At 32.3% G+C, this 15,118-nt stretch overlaps 1 pseudogene; it reads right to left on the reverse strand.

Annotated features, from left to right (window-relative positions):
• Nucleotides 1–13,907: 13,907 nt before the first annotated feature.
• LOC149543638 (scarecrow-like transcription factor PAT1 pseudogene) lies at nt 13,908–14,904 on the reverse strand (annotated as a pseudogene).
• Nucleotides 14,905–15,118: the final 214 nt, after the last annotated feature.

A 15,118-nucleotide genomic window follows, 5' to 3' on the forward strand; every position in this document is an offset into this window, starting at 1 on the left:
GACCTTCTTATTTTCATTATTCATCTTATGGATGATATGTTTGATGAATACACTGGATGGCTTTCCTACATTATTATTTACTATTCTATTTCTCAAATTGTAGTTACTATGAGCTTGGGAAATCATTTCTGCTATAATTCTATTATTCTCCTCTTTAGAGGGCATTCTTAAGCTTATGTGACCTACATCAGAAGATGTAACACATACCTTATCTCCATCATAACCATCATCATCTGAAAGCACTTGCTGATGATGTAAATGATAAGCAATTCTCTGACTGGTAATATCATTTTTAGGTTCTTTAGAATTAGAGTCTATAAAATCATCACACATGCTTACAACATTGCAACTTATATCATCATGGCTTTTCTCTTCATTTTCTTCTTCAAGTTGCACACCTTGATCTGGGGCAAAACATTGAGAAACAACACAATAATCAAAAGAATGAGGTGATTAACATATAATGCACCATGGTACATCATCATTCATATTTACAGTGTTCCTTTGCAGGGGATCATGAGTAACCTTATTCTTCACATTTTGTGTCTACTTAGGAACTAGCTTACCATCTTTCCATTGGGTAGTGTAAGGGTAATTCTACATTCTGGTTTGTCTATTCAAACTAGTATTATTCATAGGGGTTCTCTCAACAACATTAGGCTTATTGAAATTAGTAGGATTCATCTTCTTCAGCAATTCCGACACCTGGCCTATAGTAGGTTCTTTTGGCTTCTTTCCTATAGGAGTTTTATCACCCTCCCTTTTATTATTATTTTGGCGATTGAAAAGCTTTAGGTCATCTATCCTACCCATTTTTCCAGATGCTTTCCTATTGTTTTCTATATTTATTAGAACTTTATAGGCATCTCTTAAGGTTTTGGGATCCTTATCCCTCAATTGATAAGCTCTTTTGCTATCAAAAGCATTAAAATATGTCATCAAAAAAACATCCTCATTCAACCTCATAACTTCAAACAGTTTGTACATACCTTTCTAGAATCTAACATTGAAATTGAATGTGGATTCATTAGGATTCTTCTTGATGTTAATGAATTCATTTAACATGAGTCCTACATTAGTCTTGTCTCTATATTTCTCCTTGAACAAATTTTCAAAGTCACTCCAAGAGGTAATACTATCATCAGACAACCTTCTAAACCAATCCCTTGCATCCTCAATTAGTGAATGAATAAACAACTTCATGACTGTAACTTTTCCATGTATATAGGTTTCTTCTGGAAACCAAGAAAATTTGAGGTACTTGAGGCTTACCATCATTCCACTAGGTAGTGTAAGAGTAATTTTGCATTCTAGGTTGTCTATTGAAATTAGTATTACTCACAAGGGTTCTCTCAGCAACATTTGGCTTATTGAAATTAGTGGGATTCATCTTCTTCAGCAATTCCAACACCTGGCCTATAGTAGGTTCTTTTGGCTTCTTTCCTATAAGAGTTTTATCACCCTCCCTTTTGTTATTATTTTGGGGATTGAAAAGCTTTGGGTCATCTCTCCTACCCATTTTTCCAGATGCTTTCCTATTGTTTTTTATATTTACTATGACTTTATAGTCATCTCTTAAGGTTTTGGGATCCTTATACCTCAATTGAGAAGCAATTTTTCTATTAAAATCATTACAATATGTTGTGAGAAAAACATCCTCATTCATCCTCATAACTTGAAATAGTTTGTACATACCTTTCTAAAATCTAACATTGAAATTGAATGTGCACTCATTAAGATTCTTCTTGATGTTATTGAATTCATTTAACATGAATCCTGCATTAGTGTTGTCTCCATATTGTTCCTTGAAAAAATTTTTTAGGTCACTCCAAGATGTAATACTATCATCAGGCAACCTTCTGAACCAATCCCTTGCATCCTCAATTAGTGAATGAACAAACAACTTCATGTTCAACTTCATAATCATTTAACATGTGTATGAAAACTCTCAAATGTTCTTCACCCTTAACAACATTATTTCTAGAGAACTTAACCACTTTATCTCCTAAATCAAAAGATATGGGATGTGTTGCACCAATAATACCTGCAAATGATCAGGCCAAAGAAGTCGTGAGGAGGTTGGATTTCACTCCTAATATAGGAGTTGGTCAAATAATTGTACAAAAGAAGCCTAGTTACACTATAATTCAAAATAAAAGGGCTCTTGTAGATAAAGACAAGAAAATAATGGGATCCACCAATACAACCCTAGAAGAGAGACCTGATGAGCCTAGACCCAAGAGGTAGAAGGTAATGAAAGAAGAGAGACCTCAAGTTGAGGAATACTTACCTACTCAATCTCCTTTGAGGATGTGAGAAGAATAGCTCACACATGAGCAAGGGAAACATCTTTATTACTCAAGCACAATTGGATGAAGGTAACCTTCCAGAACCTCCCCTCCCAAGTTTGGACCTAACAATAGATAACTATAGAGGTAGGGAATTGGACCCTAGTTTAGAACATGCAAGTCAATTTTTGGCTGATGACAATTTTGTGAAATCTAGGGCTTTTCAACAGTTTGCATGGAGGGTAAACATGAATATTTTTGAGGAGAAATTTAAAAGGTTGAAAATAGAGCATCCAAAAATGGATGAAGCTTCCATCCAAAATCAAAAAAAAAAAAAAAATGATAAAAGAAATTCAAAATATAAGCCTTGAGGATGGAAGGCAAATGGTGAAGGCATCTAGTATTTTATTATTACCAAATTGGGATATTGTTGATGCCTTAGTTTTAAGTTCTATTTCAAATAAAGGGGACTTTCAAGGCACTATATTCATTGAAGATCAAGCAGCATTGGTTAGCTGGTCATTGAGAAGAGGATCTAGAGCCCCATCATCACAACTAGATGAGTTTGGATTGATGGGAAGCATAATTGTGAGAAGAGTTGTTGATACCTCACATGTGCAGGTAGCACACTCTAATGCAAATTCTTCCAAATTTCTTTTGGCCATTTCTAAGAAGGAGGAAAAAGCTATGTTTGAGTTATAGAATAAATATGAAACAATTCTTGTGGCCTATAATAAGGTAGTAAAAAGGAGAATTGAGCTTGAAGACAAGCTAATGGGGAATTCCACTAAGCCAAGAATAACATACCCTTGTCCTCTAGTTGAACCCTTAAAATCCACCCACCTCATAGAAATACTAGATACACCCCAAAGGCCACAGTACTACACTACTGAGGATTTTGAAGATGAAAAGAGTAAATTGTGGACCTTACATGTAGAGTTGGATTCAAAATATGAAGATAAATTAAGAAAAGCTCTCACATATTTGGCGGACAAAGTTGAATGGACACTAATTTATGATCAGTTGGCCAGGGTGATAAGTATTTGGGAGGAGTTGAAAGCCAATGATGAGGCTCTAAAGCCTATTGTGAATAAATGGGTAAGAAGGGAGAAAGAAATGACATTTTCGTGTTTCTCTATCATAAGGAATTCTTACAATCAAATTGAAAAAACCTTTGACATTGTTTCTGATCTTGCTAATTTTGACAATAAAAGGATTCATTTACATAGAATAATAATAGGCTACTTGAATAAGTACAAGAGCCAAAAATTTAGTTTGTTTCCTTGTGCCCTAGTTAAAAGAAGTAATTTGAAAAGCAAAGATGAATGGGCAAAGGAATTTGATGATTTTTTTGTTTAAGGATGAATAGAATTAAATAGGGCATCCATGGTGGGCTACCACAATGAAAGAAATGGTGAAGGCCCAAATATTCTTTGATTCTTTAAAATAGGAATTTGTTGCTATTGATAATGAGGCTAAGTATGTGTTAAAAAGACATATAGATATTTTGCAATTCTATTGGCCAAATGACACACTGTTTGACAAGTGGATAGTAGAAATACATCCTAGCGAATAGTTTGATGAAGATGAAACTAACAGTGATGAGGTGTAGAGTGAGGAGATCCAAATCATTGACAGCGTCACTACACAAGCCCAATTGGAAGAAGACAAGAATAATCAGTCATTTTTAGTTGTAGGCTTGGGTCCACAGTACGTTGATACAACAAAAGAAGAGAAAAAGGTAGAAGTTACCCCCACCATACAAGATAAAGATGGTGAAAACCCACAAGTGGAGATTAATGTGCAACCATCAGAAAAATCTTCATCATTAGCTAGCTTGGTAGTTGCATACAAAGATAGATTGGAATAGCAGACAAATCAACAACAATAGAAGATGTAAAAGAAAGGGGCTCACAAAAGGAATGTTTGATGTATAATTCTTTCTATTAGTCACATTTTTCCATTTGGTGATAGGTGTATGTAAATATTTCTTATAGTCGACACTTTTCATTTTCTCTTAGCCTAAAGCTTGTTGCATCTCACACTATATAAAAGAGATTCCAGGGCTAGAGATAAAGCTTGATTTATATTGTTTCTAGGTGATATACTTAGTTTTTTGTGTTTCCAATATTTGAGAAAGTTTTTGATGTATTTTCTCTATTAGTTCTTGTGAATACATAAATATAGAATGTTCTTTGTGTTTCTTCTTAAAGTCATTATGAGTTTACTGCAAATCTATACAATTTTCAAAGAAACTGAATACAAATTATGAGCTATCCCCATATCAGTTCTTTCTGAATTTTGTCTCCTTTTCATTACTTGGTTACTTTGATATTGTATGAGTAAAAGGCTTGTGCAATTGAATGCAATAAAGTTAGGTTTTATATCTATTCATCACTGCTATTAGTTCAAAGGATTAAGTAAAAGCTTTGATGAATTTGAGAAGGTTGCTACAGTAGTAGAAAGGTTTTTTGAATGATGAATTTTGATAAGAATTGATGATAATATTTTTTGTAAGGAAAAAAATTAGATCTAAGTATTTTTAGCTTTAGTTAGCCAATATTGCTAAGAACATGTGCAAACTTATAGAATTTTTTTTGCTAGATCTATTATATGGGATGTGTTTAGCAAATTGTCATGAATTATGTATGTATTTGAGGATTTGATATGAGAATCAGAATAAAACTAAAATAATCCTCATATAGTGTTTCCAGTCTTGAATCATCCCTGGGTATACCCACCCTAGTTTTGCAGAGCCTAAAGAGTAGAAAACCACCCTTGGTTTTGTTAAAGTTGGGTCCAAATGGTTTGCACATATGATTTTTAATAGGAATTGGCTAATCCTTAGATTATATGAGTGATGTCATTTTGGTATTGAGCATTTTTTTGCTTAGTAGTATTTCAAAACACCAATAGGATCCATGATACAAGTGCAATAAAGTAAATGAAACAATCCAGGATACATGATACATCCATCCATCAATAAAGATATAGCAACCATTGTAAAACATAACCATCCATCATAAAACACAACTAACTAAGTGTGCAATTCCTCAAAATTATCCGTAGCATCATAAGACCATCATGGGCCCTAGCCATTCTCCGTGCATAACATCCTAAGCCACCAATCAGATCCTTGGTACTATCATAATAGGGACATCACTACTGGAACATAATACAACATACACATAAATAAATTTAACATGTAGAATAAAGCATAAGATGATCCTATAAAGTATATAACATCACCTATCACAAGCTAATTATCAATATAAGGAAATACATTAGTAAATAACATCATCTAAACAAGATAAACACGCATCCTAGGAAGCTCTAGCCATGGTGACTACACAATGATCACAATGGTAAGAGTGAAAAAGCACTACCACTTGACCGTGTGGAACCTAAGTGGCCCACTCCCACTATGCTGAGGAGATAATCTCAAGTCCCAAATAGGATATCAAATCACATAACACAAGTACTCTCTAAGTCTAGGAAATCATAAAACTATACTAACTCAAAGGTTCCAAAATAGATCAACATCTAGACCTAGAGGCGCACAAGACATGTAGGAAACCTACTATGTAAGTGGGCAAGTGTCACCGCACAAATCACGCTAGAACTACATAGGTAGTCTCTCAATAGACCTTACCCCCTAGTGATCCCTATGTGGCCACTAGTATCCTCTCATACTAACAAGGCATACTATGAAATGCAAGGTCACAACCAAGCATTCCGTTTACTCCCATCCTAGTTTGTACTAGCACTCAAGGCATGGGCAAGAAAATACAAACACTCTTATTAGGTTCATTTTAGTTTCCATTTAGTGTAATGTTTACATTTATTAAACAACTTACAATGAGTTACCCTGGTAGCCACTTGGGGCCTCAGCCCCCATTGCCAGCCACATCCTAACACTACATATAGATTACCTACACTAAGCTCATGAAATCACGAATCAAAGAATCATATAAAATCACCAAAGTCCTATACAAGTGACTAGAAAGCATCATAACAATAATCCACAATAATCACAATAGTTCTCTATGAGCAACTAAAAAGCATCAAATGAAAAATCATAATATCCATCGATTCTCAATGAGCAACTGAAAAGTATCCCTAAAAAATATTGATCGAAGGCTCCAAAATGGTCTAGTCAAAACATGACATCATCAAGAACAAATAATTCTAAACAAATCAGTCCTCTCAAAGCAACTAGAAAGAAAATCAAATATAACTAATTGATGACTCAAAAATGGTTAAGTCAAGTATCTCATAAACATACACCTCAGCTTCACATAAGAAGACTGGAAAGTCATAATAGATAGTAAATACATCCAATCATAGAGAATACTAATCACATTACCATGGTTGGGTTAAAAAGATCGAGACCAACCAACATAGCATCACAATCACACAACCCCCAATCCTCTGGTAACAACCTAAACTGGGTAAAGCTAGATCAACCAAAAAACTCCAAAGCATAGACAGTACGTAGAAAGCATAATAGTGTCATAGTTCTATTTGATTTCAAAGAAAATAGTTTTGAGTTAAAAATTAAGGTTTGAATTCTCTAGTTTTCATATATGTGAGTTCCGAGCTTAAAAGATTACATTTTAGTCCTTATAGTTTAACCCATTTCCCATATTTGGATAAAAGGTACTATTACTCTAATTTGATTTTAAATCAATTATCCCAAAATAAATTAAGGGTAATTTTTTAATTAAGTCATTAAAATAATATAGATTGATCTTTGAATAAACTATAATTTTATTAAGTATCAATATTTGATGCCAGTTGAATAACTCCTAGAATTAACTGAACTTTATTTAAGATTTATTCGATAATCATATAAAGAAAATTACATTATTTAATAATAATTTATTAAATTGAATAACTATTATTAAAACAAAAATAATTGATAAAAATATATAATAATTAATATTTAAGAACAAATTTTTTTAATTAATTTATAATTACAAATTTGAAATGTTAATAAATGATTCTTATATATATATATATATATATATAAACAATATTATAAAATAATAAAAATATTAAAAAAGGTTACTACACTCTTGTGATTTAAAATCATGACAAGCTTTAAAGCGTCCTATATTAATAAGGTCGTGTGGTGTCGCCCTCTATCGCAGGGCCTATGACGGCAGTCACAGTACCTATGACAATGGGTACAGTGGCTGCTGATAGGTAAAATGTAAGTGGGGTATGGGATGGGTAAAACTCGCCCCTCACCAAATTTATATATTTTTAATTTTTTTAATAATATTTAAATCAAATTAAACTCGCCCAATAATGTTTAAATATAATTTTCTTTATTTACAACAAACTCCTCCTTGATCACTAAGTTTTAATAATATATATTTATTATTATATACATATATATATATAATATGTATATGTATACATATACATATATACATATACATATGTATATATACATACATACATATATATATATGTATGTGTATATATATATGTATATATATATTATATGTATATGTATATATGTATATATATACATATATATACATATACATATATACATATACATATGTATATATACATATATATATATATGTATATATATATATGTATATACATATATATACATATATATATACATATATATATATATATATATATATATATATATATATATATAATATTATTTGTACATATAGTCTAATAGAAGAATTACTATAAACCATTCAAATTTCTCTTTATTAAACTTCTCTTCTCTTCCAAACCCTAACCAAATTTAATTTCTTAATTTCCTATTAATTCAAACCCAAATCTCGATCTAATTTCCAAAATTATAATTCTACTAAAGGAGGAATGCAATGATATTCTAATCTCTCATAATTAGACAAAAACAACATGGATGCCCGATTTCCAAATTACAAGATTGATAGATTCATCACAGATAATTGTTTAGACAACCATTAACAAATATGATGAAGACAGGAAAAAGAAAAAGCATGTTAAGATATGTGAAAATCACCAGTGTCTACTTGGACACTGATGCTAATTGCTATGCCCTAGAAAACTATAGAGAAAAATCCCTCCTCTCAGAACCTTCTCTTTTCTGAAAATTCCTCCCGTCTCCAAAATTCATAGTCTTAGTATACCAAAGAGTATGATCAATATGAATGCTCACTATTATCATAAGCATGTCCTTACACACTAGGAATGTTGATATATAAAGACCTCTCAAGAAGCACCTAGAATATCTCTAAAAACAACCAGGAGATAAGATAAGCATTACAACTAAGCACAAGCCATCTCCAACATTCTAGATGAGTGGATAAGAATGAGAAGGTTGTAGACACTATGTGCTTAATTAGTGTGCTAACTCCTATGCTGTAGACGACATGTGCATAAAAGAGGTGCACATACTGCTAGGTAACTAATAAATAAATATTAACATAATGCATTAACCTAAGTAAACTTAAGTAAGTGTAAATAGTAAATATGTATTTACACCAACACTCTAACTTGTTATTAACTTTTAGTTATTTTTTCCATGCACATTAATTAATTAATTAAATTACTTTATTTAATTTCCACTTGACTCTTTTTAAATTAATTTATTAATTTTAAATCTCATGCACTTATCATGTGATCGTGAAATTTTAAATAAATAAATTTCTATTTCCACTTCTAAATTTATTTTCAAATGCTAATAAACAAATAATATTTAGTGTTTATTTATAAATGAAATCTAAATATATTATTATTAAATTAAATAAATATTATCACATTCTAAATTTATTCTTAAAACTTTTATCTTCAAATTCAATTCTTTTCATTTAATTAGATTCTCAATTGATTAAATAAAATTATATATTAAAATATCATATTAGTTTTCTATTAAATTAAATCTTTTAATTAGACTTAATTAATAGAAAATTTACCAAAGAGTCTCAAAGTAAAATACAAAAACCCATCATAGAAAAATTCATACAAAATCAAAACACATTTGGCAGGTACTTGACTTAGATACTTGTCCTAATTTTCAATTACGAAAAATGGCTTAAAGGGTTGAAATTTGGACTTAAGTATTTATCTCCCCTCTCTTACCATTGAGATAATGTGACAAGGTATGCTCATCCTCGCAATTCACAGAAGTTGATACCCAGTACCTACAACCTACATAAAATCCACACATGTATAGACACAATATTCCAATCTAAACAGGCAATGGCAAGAAGTGGTCCATCGTGTAGATCCATGAGTGGGTGACAATGACTCCCTTCCTTAACCACATCAGAAATGTCATACATAAAAAAAATAAACATGCACACCATACACATGCAGTATGGGGTAAGTATCCATAAGAAGACACATAATAATCCATCTAACTAATCATCATCAATAATTAAAATCACTAAATAATCATCATGCATACATCGAATATAGAGTACCAAGTAATCTCATCACATAATAAACTAAATCTGAAACAATATCTGATAAACTCAAAACAATACTACTAATAATCGAACATAAAACTAGCCTAAAAGCATTTGGCAGCGATAAAAAAAATGAACTTAGGGGTAGGCACTACATCCACCCCACCTAGACTTAGGCTTAGTCCTAGAAGCCTACAAGAAAAATAAAAATAAGGACTCATGGTATGTGTATCATTGAACCCTTTCCCCCTGTAGGAGGATATGACTATAGTGAGAACACTAGAACACACTTAGAACAATATGATTCTAGTTTAATATTAAACCGAAAACCATATTGATCCAACATTCATCCTTTTAACAAATAATGAAATAGATCTCCTAAACACTCTAACCAGGAACAACATAATGCTTGCAAAGATAATCAAAGGCACACTACTTAAGCATAAATGAAAAATACATGTTTTGAAAAAAGAATAAGTTTCAATTTTGAGTTTTTCCTATATTTAGGTTTACGTGAGATTTTAGTTTTGGAATCTAAGTGTTGAAGTATGAAAAATATGCAAGTAATAGTTTAAGTTCTATTTCAGTTCATCTAGTTTCAAGTTTTAGTTTGAAAGAGATAAACATGATAGTTCAAATTTTTCATTTTTGTTCAACTAGTTAACAACTAGTGGCATTCCAATATACCTAGAGCTTCCAATGTAGAAACTTGGGTGTTGATACTAGATGTAATGCCCCACTGAGGGATCCAAAATAATTAACCTAAATTTTTACTAAGTTAACCAAACATTTTTTTTTAAAACAAGAAAGATAAACCATACACACCAAACACATAGTAGTGGAAGCAATAACGTACCATCAACTAAAAGCATACATAATAGGTTACATTTCTTAAGGATCCCAAGACATTGAGTCACATTTAAATTTAATTAAAACTAAGTCCATTAAATAACACATCCAAATGAAAGAATAATTAAAATTCCAATGTCCTTTAAATAATATACTTTTGTTCTGAATGCCTCTTGGAAAATTAAATTCATAATACTCAATCATCCACTGTACATGTCACAGGGTATGAAAGGCTTAAAAGAATATACATATGTAAAAATAGAATGCATCATCCTCCTTAGATCCATGATAAAAGTGCAATAAAGTAAATTAAACCATCCTCCATAGATGATACATCCATCCATCAATAAAGATATAACAACCATCATAAAAGATAACCATCCATCATAAAACATAACTAACTAATTGTGTGGTTCCTCCCAACTATCAATAGTATCATAAGACCATTGTGGACCCTAGCCATCACCCTTGCATAACATCCCAAGCCATCGATTAGATCATCAGTACTATTGTAATAGGGATGTCACTACTAAAATATACTACAACATACGCATAAAGAAATCTAAAATGCTAGAATGAAGCATAAGATGACCCTACAAAGTAAATAACATCACTTATCACAAGCTAATAATTAAAATAAGGAAATGTGTTAGTAAATAACATCATCTAAGCATGGTAAACAAGCATCCCAAGAACCTCTAGCAATGGTGACTATGGACGGATCTCAATGTTAAGAGTGAAAAAGCACTACCACTTGACTGCGTGGAACCTAAATGGCCCACTCCCACCACACTGAGGAGATAATGTCGTGTCCCAAATAGGATATCAAATCACATAAACCAAATACTCTCTAAGTCTAGGAAATCCTAAAAGTATACTAACTCAAAGGTTCCAAATTAAATTGACATCTAGACCTAGAGGCACACAAGACATGTAGGAAAGCTACTATTTAAACGAGCAAGCGTCATTGCATGAATCATGCTACCAATATCCTAGTAGTATCTCAATAGACCCTAGCCCCTTGGTGATCCCTAAGCAGCCACTAATATCCTCTCATATTGACAAGGCATGCTACAAAATGCAAGGTCACAACCAAGTGTTCTCTCTACTCCCATCTTGGTCTATACTAGCACATGAGGCATGGGTTAGAATTTACAAAGACTCTTATTAGGTTCATTTTAATTCCCATTTAGTGTAATATTTTCACTTATTAAGCAACTTACAATGAGTTACCCTAGTAGCCACTCAGAGCCCCAACCCCCATTGCAAGCCAGTTCCTAACACCACATATAGATTACCTACAGTAAGCTCATTAAATCACAAATCAAAGAATCATATAAAATCACCACATTCATGTACAAGTGACTCAGAAGAAGCATAAAGATAATCCACAGTGATTGCAACAGTTCTCTACGAGCAACTAAAAAGAATGAAATGACAAATCATAATATCCATCGGTTCTCAATAGGCAACTAGAAAGTATCCCAAAAAAATATTGATGGAAGACTCCAAAATGGTCAAGTCAAAAAATGGCATCATGAAGAACAAATCATTCAAAACACCTCATTCATCTCAAAGCGACTGGAAAGAAAATCAAATATAATTGATCAATGACTCAAAAATGGTTAAGTCAGGTATCTCATAGACATACACCTCAACTTCACATAAGAAGACTAGAGAGCAATAATAGACAATAAATATATCCAATCAGAGAGCATAATAATCACATTACCATGGTTGGGTTAATAAGATTGAGATCAACCAACATAACATCACAATCGCACAACCCCAAGCCTCTGGTAACAACTTAAACTGGTCAAAGCTAGATCAACCCAAAAACCCCAAAGAATAGACAATACATGGAAAACATAATAGTGTCATGGTTCAATTTGATTTGAAAGCACATAACTTTGAGTTAAACAATAAGGTTCAAATTTTTTATTTTTCATATATGTGAGTTTTGAGCTTAAAAGATTACATTTTAATCCTTATAGTTTAACCCATTTCTCATATTTGGATAAAAGGTACTATTACTCTAATTTGATTTTAAATCAATTATCCCAAAATAATTTAAGGGTAAATGTCTAATCAAATCATTAAAATAATATAGACTGGTCTTTGAACAAACTATAATTTTATTAAGTATCAATATTTGATACTAGTTGAATAACTTTAAAACTTTGTTGAATAACTCCTAGAATTAATTGAACTTTCTTTAAGATTTATTTAACAATCATATAAAAAAGCCTATATTATTTATTAATAATTTATTAAATTAAATAACTATTTTTAAAATTTTTTTTAAAGAAATGGACAAAGCCACTATATATATTATTAAAATAAAAAAAGGTTTAAGGGTTCATTGAGGAAAGAACCTAAAAGAAAACTTGAACTCGTCACCCAATACAAAAATACCTAGAGATTCCATACAAAATGTCAAGGTGGTCATGGTCTCAGAAGACTACACAACAATGTATTAAAATCTCCACAAAAAATAAGATCTTTCTCAAAAAATTGCATACCATACTAGTCACCTTGTAATTTTAAGAATTTTCTTCACCTTTCCAACTGAAATTTTTTGATTTACCAATAAGCTGAAGAATCATTTGATTTTTTTGTTGCTGTAGTGATGAAAGAAATATTGCATCTACTGAAACATTTGTTGACTTAATGATGCAATTGATGGATGTGGAGCAAGGGGAGGATGAGGCCCTCCTGGTTGCACACCTTGAGGTGCTAAACCCATTATCATCTACTGTATAATAGATATTCATCTACTATACTTCTACTGTAGAGGATATGGCCCATCGGATGCCATGCAAGATCCCATACAACACATTCTTGTGCATAATGTATCTCAACTTGAGGAAGTTCACGCCCAACAAGCTAGTGTATAAAGGATCCATCCAAGCTTCTACTCAAAAAAACCTCCTCGTGAAATGGAAGCCACACCAACATAGAGAGGACTGTATGCTTGTGACCATGTAGATTGCTTAGATCCCGTCATTGATTGACCCAATTAAATGGTACTTTATAGTCTTGACTATTTAGAAACTTATATCTCCATCACTAAGTTTCACAAGCATCAGCATCATGATAAATATTTATTATATGTAAATGCCTTCCCTAATACTTTCTTTGATTGCACAATAGAGAAAAGGCAATGTTTTCTTGATGCTAGGTTCAATGCTCCCATCAAAAGATTGGTACTGTCGTGCACATTTACCTGATATAATTTAATTGTCAACATCAATGCTAAAGACATATGCAACCTCCCAATGTTTTCTATAAATCATAATAAGAATATTTTGTACAAGAACAATAATAAGTTACTAGTTTCTCAATGCCAAGCGGATGTTGCAATGATTATTCTGCCTAGCCATCCAAAAGAAAGAGCTCCCCCTTCTTCCTTAAGCTTATAGCTACTGTAGTATGATTGTAGCTATGACTTGACTGTGTCATTCATAGAGGCACTGAGTGGATACCCATTGAAACCTACCATCATTAGTTTGGCCCTCCATTTTCTAGCTAACTCATACCTCTCAATTTTGTCTTCTCCTTCACAAGAAACTATGTTGATAATATCTTGGGCGAGGCAATGATTTTCAACATTCATCCGGTCTCTCTTGTTCCACTATAGTGACCACTTTAGGATTGAGAGAATTTACCATTCTTAAAAGTTGATCACGGGAATTTCTTGTCAATACACTCTCATTAGGCATGTGATGCAACTAGAATGCAATGTTGACTGCTAGAGCCTTTTCTAGTCTGATGTCAAGCCTCTGAAGTTTAAACTCTCCATTTTTTTCTGGAATGGAACTAAATTGAAAAGGAACTAGATATGATAATGCAAGTTGTTCAAGCCGCTTACCTATATTATTCAATCCCCCAATAGGGTGTTTAACAGTCTTAGGATCATCGACCCCTATTATGCATACATTCGAAGGACCACCAGGCCTTTTTGCAAAAATCTCTAAGAGATTCATGTATTGATTGCCCTGCCCAATATCAAAATCTATAATATGCACTTTCTGCTCCTCCTTGAAGGTTTCAAAAATTGCTCCATTGGCTTCCATGAACCCAAATTTGAAACACGGACAAACTTCAAATAATATCTGCATTGTAGAGAAGTTCTCAGTATCTAGTGGTTCTCTACATTTTAAAGCATGATATAACTCTTGTCCTAAAGATTTTATGCATGCAACAAGACCCTCAACCATCTAGGCTGCAATTCTTTGTGTTGGGTCTCCTTGAACAGAAACCATTTCTCTTAGTCTTGCAATTATATTATTTTCTAAATCTAGTTTACCATCATAGATTGTTGAAGCACAAATCATGCCAAAAGTATCATTTATACTAAAAAGAATTAGTCTGCTGCAATATGATTGTCAACCCCATCCTCGACAATAGCCTCATATTCTGGAGCATCACCAGTTGGTTCAAAAACACTACTAGCATCTTCATCTACTGGCATACCAAATGATTGTGTCAAGAACTATGTGCCATAATCTACTTCCTATTAGAAATGATGACTGCCCCTATTACCCAAGA

This window comes from Cupressus sempervirens, chromosome 8 (assembly GCF_028749045.1).
Source record: "Cupressus sempervirens isolate cs-2001-9-10 chromosome 8, ASM2874904v1, whole genome shotgun sequence".
NCBI lineage: Eukaryota > Viridiplantae > Streptophyta > Pinopsida > Cupressales > Cupressaceae > Cupressus > Cupressus sempervirens.